This window comes from Acartia tonsa, chromosome 11 (assembly GCF_053477335.1).
Source record: "Acartia tonsa isolate MP-2025a chromosome 11, ASM5347733v1, whole genome shotgun sequence".
In the NCBI taxonomy this organism is placed as follows: Eukaryota; Metazoa; Arthropoda; class Copepoda; order Calanoida; family Acartiidae; genus Acartia; species Acartia tonsa.
Window position 1 is genome coordinate 34,702,137 of NC_137270.1, and position 13,042 is coordinate 34,715,178.

Below are 13,042 nucleotides of genomic sequence, written 5' to 3' on the forward strand. Positions count from 1 at the left end.
CACACATACAACTTACTACTTCATGGAACAATTAGAGTCCCAACCCCCGCCGCCCAGCAACCAGGTGTCCTTCATTCGAAGGGGAGGGCTAGGGCAGAAAAATAGCCTAAACTCAACCTAAGATTTAAATAAAATAGCCTATAACTATTATTGGACCAATCTCAAGCGTTCCTGAAATGTAGAACTTAAAACAATTGTGCTATTCTTGTTTTATGTGTAGATTGAAACAATGTACTGTAGATCCATAATTACATTTTAATTATGGAAATAAGAATATAATTATTTTATATTTTCCTTCCTTATAATAGAGTAACGGGATGTCTTCTGTTTGTCTGTGTGTCTGTTTGTCTGTACCGAAGGACCTCGCTAACCGCTGAACCGATCGGGTTCTTCTTTACAGGGTAGCTTCTCATAGGTCTCAAGAAGGTTTATAACTTTATGAGGGTGGGGGGAGGGGGGGGGGGGTACTACCACCCTCCCGAGAGAAATCACAAAAAAAATCAAGATAGAGGGCTAAAATTGGCAGGACTAAATAATTTTACATTCTACAAATTTTCACCAAGTTTTATTAAGATTTGTATATTAATTCGGGTGCTAGATCGGTTCCTAGATTTTAGATTTTCGTAATTTTCAGAATTCAGGATTGGTAGCTGTAATTATCAAGGATTGAATATACTTTTCGTGATTTTAAACGTTGCGTGATTAAAAGTTTTCGCGATTTCCATATTTTATCATATGTTTATTGTCTGACACTGCTTAGTAGTAAATTTTTTCCCGATATCCATTATCCATTCATAATTTTTGAGCTTCGCTACTTATGAATGTTGTCATCCTTGTTATAAAATTAAATTCCTAATTAAAATATTTTAAAATTTTTTCTTTAACTTTTTCCATTCATTTATCACATTATCAAATTATCAGAGCCGCATATTATTACAAACTTGAATACTTCTAATTGAATAAGATAAAGCTATTTTTTCATATTTTCTTATTGTTGGTGACACAATAAGTTTACTTTTTGTGCTTTTATCATCTAAGAAGTGTTTTTGGTCTCGTTAAATCAGCATTTCCCTGATAAAAAGCTGGATTTACAAGGATGACAACATCCATAAAAGCAAAGTCTGAAATGGAAGGACAACGAACATTAACACTTGTAGATTGTCACAACTGAATTAGCAGGATATTAATGCATTAGTACAAACAATATTGTAAGTATATTTGTTTGAAACCTCCATAAATAGGAATCAGTTTTCAAAAAATCATAAGAATCGGATAATTTTAACATACAAAAATTTGTTGTCAAAAAAGTTAAAAATCTACATATTTAAAATGGACGTACGGACATTTTGGTATTGATTATAGAGTTGCTACGCTTTCTAAATTGTACTTAACTACTACAGAAATCATCATGCAAAGTTTGGAATCGATAGGACAATTCTAACATGTTTAAATTAACGAAAAGAGCTAACTGTCTGTGACGTAAGGACGGACGGACCGACCCTAATTATTGAAAAGCTTTGCTTTTAAAAAGAATTAATAGACACACCATTTGATTAAAGATTTTCTTTTTTAGTAAATTTATGAAAAAAGTTTTTTTAAGTAATTATAAATTTGTTAACAAGTATTCTCTTACAAAAAGTTTTTAAAACAAATGTTTACAAGGAAAACGTGAACAGAAAATTATCAACAGAAGTTGTGGATGTTTAGTTTTGATATGAGCCAAATAAAATCATTAAACTTTCATAGAACAAGGAAGTCACACCAACAAGAGTGAAAAATGAGATGAGAAATAGTTATTTATCGCATGGTATTATAGACAGCTTTCCACGGATATCAAAATGAAATAATATAATATTATAACCAGTTTTGTTAGCCCCGAAAAGCTGGTTTTGATATTATGATTTTAATTTTATTGTACGTGGAAAACATCCGTAAAACAATGCTATACATAAGTTTTCAGAATGGCGAATACCAATCGGTTTCGAAGCCATACAAGAAAAAAATACGTTTATTTTGCACTTTTCTCCTCTTTTAAAGATTGATTCTGATAAAATAACATTTTTAAGGGATTTATGCATTAAATATTATGAAAAACAGTTTAAGTAAAATTACAAGACGTCCAAAACTTTCAAAGGTTTGAGGGTGGTAATTTAATGTAGCTTTTGAAAAATTTGGAGGGCGGTAAAATGAGGAATTTCAAAGTTTCAGGGGGGAGGTAACCACTTTATCCCCTACCCCTTTGGACGGCTATGAGTAAAACAAGCAAACAACTCTTTATATTTCATTTTATTTTACTTTATTGCTATTTAATATCGACAGGCAAATTCAAAAAAAAATTCTTAGAAAAATCTTAGCTCCTACGCTAGCCTGGGATGGTATATTGCCCAATATCAGAAAGACAGACAGAATCACCATAGTTGTATCTTCTAAAAATAGACGGAGCAATTTAACGGATTTAATTGCCCTAAAATTGATAAATAGCATATGTTCTATCTTCATATATATTTTCAAATTTATTTTATGGAAGGGAGTTGTAATAAATAGTAGGACACGGTTAGAAATACGGAAAAAAGACATTTTCTTAGAATCGCTCATAGTGCATTTATAAAAATTACGTCATAAAATAAAAATGATCAATGATATGCGAAAAAGACTAAATTACCAATAGTAGGCTAGTATAGATTTTAATTGACTAATGGAAGGGCATTATGGCTTCATTTTTTTATTGCAGCCAAATAACAATTTAATTTTTCTCAATCCTGTCATAGTTAAATTTATTCATATTAAAATTAAACCTAATTATCAATTGCTCTTATTAATACTAGCGGCTAAAAAGTTAGATTTTTTGTGATTTCTCTTGGGTGGGTGGTGGTACCCTCACCCAAAATAGAAATAAACCTTCCCGGGACATATGAGAAGCTACCCTGTTAAGGAGAACCCGATCGGTTCAGCGGTTAGTGAGATCCTTCGGTACAAACAAACAGACAAACACATATCCTGTTACTTTATTATAAGGATAGGGGGTAAATTGAACCTTCCCTGTTTTTCCCTACCCTAAGCCTTCAAAACCCCCTGATTAATAAATGTAAACTATTAATTGTGGGGGGGGGGGGGATGAATATGGTAATTTGTGGGTTAAAATAACTTTTATGTCCTTTTTTAAGATTGTTTTTTCCTTATTCGTGGGAAAAAAGACAGGAGTAGTGCGATGTAGGGGAGGGGGTGAAAACTAGAGGGGATATTTTAATTTTAGTTTTCCTTAAATCTAGCAGCGAAGTTTTATTAAAAGTAACCTATGTCTGTCTATACGTTGGTCTGTTTCTTGCTATAATATGTATGAAAGGAGTGGGTGTGGTCTACCAACCATCTTTAATTTAAAAAGAAAAGAAAAAAATCTGAGGGGGGGGGGCCGATTTTTTATGTTAATTTACTTACATCCTATTTTTAAAAAGTAGTAAGGTTTTTGTTTGTTGGTTTAAATCTTACTTAACACGGAACTGGTTTTCTGGCTGGTTATAGGCTGTTTTTTACTGGAAATTAACCCCCGTCTCGAGAAAAATATCGCAACTATTTGTCGTAATCGTCCTTGTTTATAATAAAAAAGTTTCTTTTTATCGTCAACCAGGAAAATGCTTAAACAATAAAAGAACATGTTTTATTAGGGGTGGAGGGAGAGATACAAAAAAAATTTAGATTTTCTTTTTTAATCGTTTTACACGATCAATGCTTCTACTACACAGGGCTGTCATGTTTGAGCAATGATACCCCCCCCCCCTCCCCTAGGGGATATTAGTTTTATTCTTGTGTCTTATTATTTACTAACTTACTAATCTATACTGCTTGTATATCATTCAAACTATGCCCAACTTTTATACTTGAAATATCTATGCGTGCATTCGGTGTTACTAACAGCTACGCTTCTAGAGACCTCTAGGTGCACTGGGGGGAAAGGGATAAGAGTCGAACCTCCTCTTTACATTTTAGTATTTTATTTTCCAGAGGCGATTTCTCATAAGACAGTGGAAGTATCATCCCCCCAAATTCTTACAAACCCATCACTATTACAGAGAACCATATCAATCTAGCTTTTAGCGAGATCCTACGGTACAGATACACAAAGAGAAAGACAGACAGTTGATTTTGTATTTTTAGTGAAAACTTGGATGAAAACCTCCATAAAAGCAAAGTGTCATAAATATATAAGCAGAATATAAATATAAATAATCCAAAACAAAATTGCATAAATACAGTTTACTGTTAAAGGACATACTTAAATTTCATACCTTGATTAAAAAAAAAGATAAAAAGGATGAATATATCATACAATAAAATGTTGAAAACCACCATGTTTGAATTGGATGTTTGTACTTTTCGATTATAGAGTTGCAATGCTTTCTAAATCGTACCTAATTATTACATGAATCTTCACACAAAGATGGAAATCTAGTGGACAATTCTAACTAGGGTAGATTAACGATAAAAGCTCTCACTTACGCATAGACGGATGGACCGACCCTAATTATAGGAAAGCTTCGCTTTTAAAAACAAAAATTAAGGAGAAAATAATTAGAATATGTACATATTGAAATCATTGGAAAAAGGGCTGAACACATTAAGAGGAAAATTTAACAATAAACACAACTTTAAGATATTTAGAAAATGAGGAAGGACAAAGGGGGAAAAAGAATAATTTTTCAAGCATTTTTCCTTAAGTTTTGTTGAAGGGGATAAGTTGTTCATAAACAAGGATTACAACATCCATAGAAGCGAAGCTCTGAAACTGTAGGACAAACGAACATTTAGACATTTGTCAGAACTGAATAAGCAGAATATTGATGCATAAGTCTTAACAAAATTGTAAGTAAATTTGTTGCAAAATTGCTTAAATAGAAGAAACTGCAATAGGATATATCATATATTTATATTTTTAGGACTTGATTATATAGCTGCTTCGCTTACAACATCGTACATTGTTGTAATAGGAATAAGAATTACAAAAATCAGATAAATAGGATAATCGTAACTAAAAAAAATGAAATTGAAAAGACAATTCTAAAATGTATAAACTAACGAAAAGAGCTAACCGTTAGGGATGTACGGACGGACGGCCGAATCGATAATAGATAAGCTTTGCTTTTTAAAAAATTGCGCAGATTTAATTCATTTAATTTAAACAAGGATTAACATTTACAAAACTTAACTTAACCTTTTTTTGAAGTGTTTATAAATTTTTTGCAGAATATTTTTTAAAACGTTTTGCTAGGCTTTATAAATTAGGCCTTACTGCTACAGTAATCTTTAAATAAAGTTTGAAACTGATAGGACGATAGCTATCAATTATATAATTTCAAAAACTTGCAAAAATAAGAGTTTTATCAAATGTTTTTTTCTGTTCCAAATCCTTTGTTTAAACTAAAGAATTGTTTTTCCTTGTTCTTTTCCATATATCATATTATTTCATATATGTACTAGCGGCTTCGGGCCTATATGGGCACTTCGGGGAAATAGAGAATATTTGTTTTTTTTCTAGGGGCGAATTCTCTCTGAAGGGTAGATATACCCTCCCCCACAATAGACAACCAAAGACAAACAAAGAGAGAGGGGCGCTATTCATTACACTAGTCCCAACACATTTATAATAACGTTTTCTTATTCGTTTCTAACAACTTTGGGCTTCAGTAAATTTTGATTGATACTGATATTGTATGTCTAGATTATAGAAACTTTAACATCAAATCAAAGGTCAATTTCAATTACATGGAATATTTGAGACTTAGGGGTTTTGTTCAGCACAATATTGCTATATATAGGTGTAAACTCTCAAAACCCCAAACTAAAATTAGTTCCCTATTTTTAAAACCAAAAGTAAAGTGAAAACATTTTCGTTACTTCTTATCTAATGATGATCAGAAGATTGAAAAGTGTAAGTCTTATTTAAATAGGTATAACTGGGCGAAAATCAGGGAATTTGATTTAGAGAGAGAGCGTAAATGGCAAAAAGTATGGACTTTGTCCTATATTCCAATAAAAATACGAGATTTCTCGTTTAAATCTATAAACAATTATAACTATTTTAATGCTAATATTGCTAATTTTAGGCCAGAATCTCCAGAATGTACACTTTGTAGACTGGACAGGAATCTACCCGCACCCAGAGAAACTGTAAAACACTTCTATCTGGACTGTCCTGTCACCACTAATATTGCTACCAACTACTTCACAGACCTTCTACAAAATATTGAACATAATTTTGAGTCAAGCTGGCTGTTAGTAGAAGCTCCAAAAACGCTCACCAGTAACCTGATCACTGTTTTAAATATTGAAATTATATTGCTTGTATTTTTCATCTTTCAGTCAAGACTGAAAAAAAAGCTTCCATTAAATTCAAATCTACTTGATTTTATTTCCTTTCAAAGGAAATTTTTGCTTAAAAACAAAAATTATAAACTAGGATATGAAAAATCAACAACATTTCAATTTGACCCTGGATAAATTTCATTCCTAATCTATTTGTTAGTCAGCTCTATTTTGCTTTACAGGGTAAACCTAGGTAAGGGACCAGTCGATAATGATCCACCATTAATCCTCTGGTGACTCTTAAACCTAACAGGGTCAGAGCTTTCTACTTTCAGAATACCTGTCTCTCCTCTCATCTTTATTCAGCCTGCCTACCACATCTTATATGTGATACACTATATTTTTTGGAGGCTTTATTGATGACTTATATGATTGGGCTAAGGGTATATCACAGAATGTGTGACTTAAATTATAGGGACAATACCAAGGTAAGGGACCAGTCAAAAATTATCCTTTATTTATCCTCTGGCGACCCTTGTACCTAACAGTGTTAGAGCATTCTGCTCTTAATAAAACTGTCCCTACCCCTTCCTTCTTTACTCAGTCTGCCAATCACATCTTAAATGTGTTCCTCTATTACTTTTTAAAGACTTATATATGACTGAAGAAAGGGAATGTCACAGTATGTGAAAATCTTGTTTTAACCAATGTAATTTTGAAATAGTATTCTTTTATATATGTGTACATAAACAAATTTTATCCGACTTGAATATTTTGAATGAGTTTTAAATTAATATTGTTACACTTTAAATGTAATTTTTGTAAGTAAATGATAAAGACAAATAAAGAATCAAATAATATTAACCACTAATTTTTATCACTAGAAGGTAATTTTTGTTTCATCAATTTATCGGCAATTGTCTTATCCCTTTAGATCCTTGCCAAAAGGGCACTTGAAATGGGATATAGAGAATAGTTTTTGTTGGGTGCTATTTATCTCTGGAGGATGTACGTTCCCCCCCCCCCCCCAAAAAAAAAAAAAAATAGGTATGAAACTCTCCTTGGACTTAAAGATACTTCACTTTAACCATATTTCGTTACTCACAAATAGACAACCAGTTACTTTTATATAAAGATAATGTACAACATATATAATAAGCAAGGCAAATCTCTTTTATAAATTCATTTCCAACAAAGTTATAAAGTTAAAAACAAATGAATCCACATTAAAGTACTTCTTTATCCAGATTGTATTAAATAAAGGAATTATTTAAAGATTCAAAATTTTGAGTGGTTGTCATGAAATTAACTTAACAATTTTAGTATCCCAGTGGTATTATTAGTTTTGATTTTGACATGAAAAACTTAATTTAGTTGTTGAAAATTTTCTTATGATTCTTCTCACTTATCATGGAATATGTCCTCATATGTCTTTAACTCAACAATTGGTTTCTTTGTTAGCTTTTTAAATTAAAACTACATATAAAGAGACTGCACTGCACATGAAGGGGGTTTGCACAAAAAAATTCCCTAAAAATGCCTAGTTCAGAACACCCTCTATTTTTTTTAATAAATTGAAAAATTTGGGAGTGGGGGGGGGTGGTAATTATATATATATATATGTATATGTGTTTAGTGTTTTACTTTAGCTAAATTTTTATTGGATACTAAGTTGATCCTCAGGGTTATAACATTTTATGTATGGGCCCAACAAGGTAAGGCTAAAAAAATTTGTAATTAATATTAGATAGCTAAGGTGAAAAAAAAGACTTTTTTTTCTTTTTATTTGGCTTATATCTTTAAAAAATAATCTTTCTTTTTAGATTACCTCACAGGAAAATATATTGCTCTAATTAACAACTTCTATGTTTAATAGGGCGGGTTCATATCGGAATTAGACAAAGAGGGAATATGCAACATATAAAATTAACCTTAAAAACATTTCTGACCGAAAAAGAATTTTAAACAAGGATGACAACATCCATAAAAGCGAAGCACTGAAACGGTAGGACAAACGGACATTAACACTTGTATAGTATCTGAACTGAAAAATCGGAACATAAATGTATAAATGTCGAATCAAAATTGTAGGTAAATTTGTTGAAAAACTGCTTAAAAACAGGTTAATGTTTATGGACATACTTACATTTTTGGACTTGATTATAGAGTTGCTTCGCTTATAATATTGTTCTTTGTTGTCCCAGGAATCAATATACCAAAAATCAGATCAAACGGATAATTAAAACACTTGAAAATTTGTTGTTAAAAAAGTAGAAAAATCAACATGTTTAAAATGGACGTACGGACATTCTGGTAATGATTATAGAGTTGCTACGCTTTCTAAATCGTACCCATCTACTACAGGAATCATCATGCAAAGTTTGAAATCGATAGGACAATTCTAACATGCCTAAATTAACGAATAAAAGCTATCTATCTCGGACGGACGGACGGACGTACGGACGGACCGACCCTAATTATAGAAAAGCTTCGCTTTTAAAAATGGAGTTTTAGAGCGCGACCACTAAAAAATATATTTAATTACTTAATAAAATGCAAAGACGACATTCAAAAAAAATTCATGGTGCTTGAGGAGCTGAAACAGGATCTTTTGTCCGTTTCCAAATATCTCGTTCCTAGCCTTAGAAATCACTAAAAAACACAATGTTTAAAGGTTTATTGAGAATGTCTAATTTGTAGAGGTTTTTTATATTTTCTCAGGCTAGGAACGAGATTTTATGAAACGGTCAAAAGTTCCTGATTCTACTCCTTAAACCCCTTTCTGGGAGCACCATGAAGCCATAGTTATGATTTTAAAAAAATTGACTCCCATTTACAAATAGTACTACATTTGATTGTCTGGTCGTCAGCGGTTTTAAGACTAAGGATAAATTTTAAATCATCTAGAGGTGTATTATACTCATACAAATCATTTGCAGATCTCCGCTTTGGCCTTAGAAAAAAAATGTCCAAAATCGACCCACCCTAATGTTTAAGTCAAACATGTAATAGTAATACAAACTATTACTAAGACAAGGAAAATTAAAATTAATTAAAATTATTATTCAAATCGTATAATTATAGTTAAATCGTTATTTAATTGACGCCACTGTAAGAAGTTTTATTTTAAATAGTACATTAATAGTATATAGCGACATTATGGCTTTTAATGAATTTTAAATTGCTAGCATAAACTATATTCTATGTACATTGTACAATTCAATTTGATAGCTAATTTATACATTATCGGCTGCGCCTCTAGCATTAAAGGGTCAAGAAGGGGATAAAACCATCCCAAGGCTTGAATCTTAATTTAAAACAGCCCTATATATAACCTTGAATCTATGTGAAGCTTCCTAAAAAGAGAACTCAATCAGTTCAGTAGTTATTAAAATCTTATTATCTTTTGTAACAGTAGGATAATTTTTTATGTAATCATGGAAGACGTTGACGAAGCACAATCTGTCCACTTTTAAGCAAGACGATTCCTATATGACGTCATATAAAGGGAAAAGAAAAAGGGAAGGGGGGGAAGAAAATCTCTTCAAAAGAGATGGGAGAAAAGGGAATCGTCTTGCTCAAAAGTGGGACAGATTGGGCTTCGTCAAGACGTTTTCTGCTGAATATTTAATCCTTACAATAAAGTAACAGGATATTTGTTTGTTTGTCTCTTTATCTCTTTGATTGTTTGTACCGAAAGATTAAAAAATGCATTTTGGGATTCAACTCTCCCTTCCTCAAGTGCCCCTAGAGGCCTCTAGGTGCGTAGCTGCTATTTCTAATAAAAGTATTTGACAACTTTATCTATAATACAAAGTAGAACGATGTAGAGCGAAGCCGCTATTCTATTTATAAAATAGATCGTTATCTCAGGGATCTAAAGGGATAAGAAAATGGCCGATAAATTGATTATATACAAAATTATCCCTTCTGTAAAGTACAATTAGTGGTTGAAACGTTCGGACACTCAAATTTATGAACCAACAAAACCAAAATTAGTATTGGTCCACAAAGTTGTTAAGCCAACAAATAAGAAAACGTTATTATAAAACTGTGTGTACTAGTTTAATAAACAGCCTAATGTCCCCTCCCTCCCTGCTTATTTCTACATGACCTATGTTATATTAAGGAAAGTTGACATTGATAATCTACATCCTTATAATAAAGTAACAGGATGTGTGTTTGTCTGTGTGTGTGTGCCGAAGGTTCTCGCTAACCGCTGAACCGATTGGGTTCTTCTAAACAGGGTTGCTTCTCATAGCTCTCTGGAAGGTTTATAATTATTTTGGGGGAGGATACCACCCTCCCCCAAATGAGGGGGGAAGGCACCCCACCCAAAAAAAATTTTCCACATTCCCAATTTTTTTACTTTTTCTTTAAAAATCTAAGCCGCTTCTTTAAAATTTTCTAATCTAGCCGCTAGTATATATATAAAATGTTACCTTTAATGACTCATCAGGTAAGTAATTACATTTTAACATACTTAAAGATATATGTATACCAATTTGTTCTGTTTTACCTAGCGGCTGTGCCCCTAGCATCCAGAGGGCTCTGTATTTAAAGAGGCAGATAGGGGACATAAAAATAGCCTAAAAACATCCCAAGAATTAAATCTAAAATCAAAAAAGGCCTAAACCATCCAATGAATGAAGCTTCCCCATGAAGGGAAACTCAATCAGTTTAGAAGTCAGACAAAAAAAAACTTATTACTTCATAATACACTAGCGGCTACGCCCCCCTAGAAGCCTCTAGGGGCACTTAAGTCGACCTTATTCCATTCTAAATTTGAATTTTAAAAGAGTAAAAAAACAATTTTTTTTGGGGGGGAGGGGGTGAAGACACCCTCCCCAAAAATAGTTTAAAACCTTCCCAGGACCTATAAGAAGCTTCACTGTAAAGGAGAACAATATCGGTTCAGCGGTTAGCGAGGTCCTTCGAGACAGACAAAAAACGCTTACTACTTTATATGATAGGATACTAGCCCCTAGCCTCTATGGGCTTTGATCCAATAGGTTTGATCAACCTATTTTTTTGTAACTTAGATTTTAAAAGAAAATTTTTTTTTTCAAATGTTTGGGGCGGAGATATTTTTTTAGTCGACCCCCCATTTTTAATTTTAGTTTTAATTTGAAATTTTTTTTATGGGGGATATTTTTCATTTGGGGGGGGGTTGTTCCACACCCCAAGGAGATAGCTTAAAACCATCACAGGACCAGTAGGTATAATCCCTGTAGAGTAGAGCCCAATAGGTTCAGTGGTTACTGAGATTTTAAGCTTCAGACGGACAGACAGACATCGTTCTACATTGAATTATAGATAATAGAATACAGCTTATAAGTCAGTGTACTCTCCAATCCATATCCAACTTTTCAATAACCTAAATCTAAATCCTAGCTTAAATTTAAGAACTCGAAATGTCAAATTAAAATTCCAAATACTCCCTAATTCTTAATTTCTATGGAGAAAATTTAAACAGTTGAGGATAAATAGTTCAAAACTAATTCATACATACGGAAAAGGAATGTTTAAATTTCTACAGGGTGTTTCAAAAAAAAAATTTTTTAATTCTAAAACTTATCAGAAAAACGAACAACAAAATGTAAGAAAATTAAACAAAAGTTAATTTTTTTGGGGGGAAAATATATTTTTTTTTGTATTCTTTTACCAATTAGTTTATAACAAGTGTTAATGTCATTAATAGACAAAAAAATGGATGTGTTTTGAAATTTACTTCAGATTTAGAAAAATAGCTAAATTTGGTAACGGACAATTTTTGTTAGAAAGTTTTTGTATCTTTAAAGTCACAATGAGTTTTTTGGCTACTCTCTTGAATGACGTTAGCCGTTTCATGAATTCTTTGGGCGAGGGGGGGGGGGGGGCATTGGTTCATCACATTACGTTATATTTTTAAACAAAAAGGCACAAATATTTTTTTGACATACACCAGGCATGGAGGAGGTGGTACCTTCCCCCAAAATATAAAGTTAAAAAACTTTTCAGGACATATGAGAAGCTACCATGTGAAGGAAAACCATATCGGTTAAGCGGTTAGCGAGATTCTTCGGTACAGACAAACAGACCGACTTATCGACATATCTTGATTATCAAATATAATTTAGGTGATATAAAAAGGGAATAATCATGAAGGATGAAGATTGGTTTGTCTTTGCCAGTCTATCACAAATTAGGAAGAGACAGGTGAAATAAATAATAGAAGCGACGTTGATTTCTTTAATAGTTAGGTACAATTTAGAAAACATAACAACTATATAATCGTTGCTAGAATGTCCGGACGTCCATTTAAAAAGTGTTGGTTTTAACAATTTTGACAAAAAAATATGTAATATAATTATCCAATTTGTCTGATTTTTTAATTAATGATTCCTATTACAACAAAAGACAATGTTAAAAGCAAAGCATCTCTATTATCAAGTCCTAAAAATGTAAGTTTGTCCTTATACAGTATTCCATATGTAAGTAGTTTTGAAACAAATTTACTTACAATTTTGTTTCGCCTTATACAAATTTATATTCTGCTTATTCAGTTCTAATACTCTACAAGTATTTATGTTCGTTTGTTCTACCTTTTCATAGCTTCGCATTTATGGATGTTGTCATACTTTTTTTTATATCTTCTCTATCTATGGACGGATTTTGCTATTTTTAATTGACAATAAATTTACTGTTTTGTTTAAACATCTAGATAGATAATTAACCTGCCTTGTTCAATTCAAAATTTAAACAC

General features: G+C 32.0%; 1 protein-coding gene across 2 annotated transcripts in view; it reads left to right on the plus strand.

The window, feature by feature from the left end:
- Positions 1–13,042, plus strand: part of Ubc7 (ubiquitin conjugating enzyme 7) — a 461,088-nt gene that overhangs the window by 389,392 nt on the left and 58,654 nt on the right. The gene's annotated exons all lie outside the window — the stretch shown is intronic.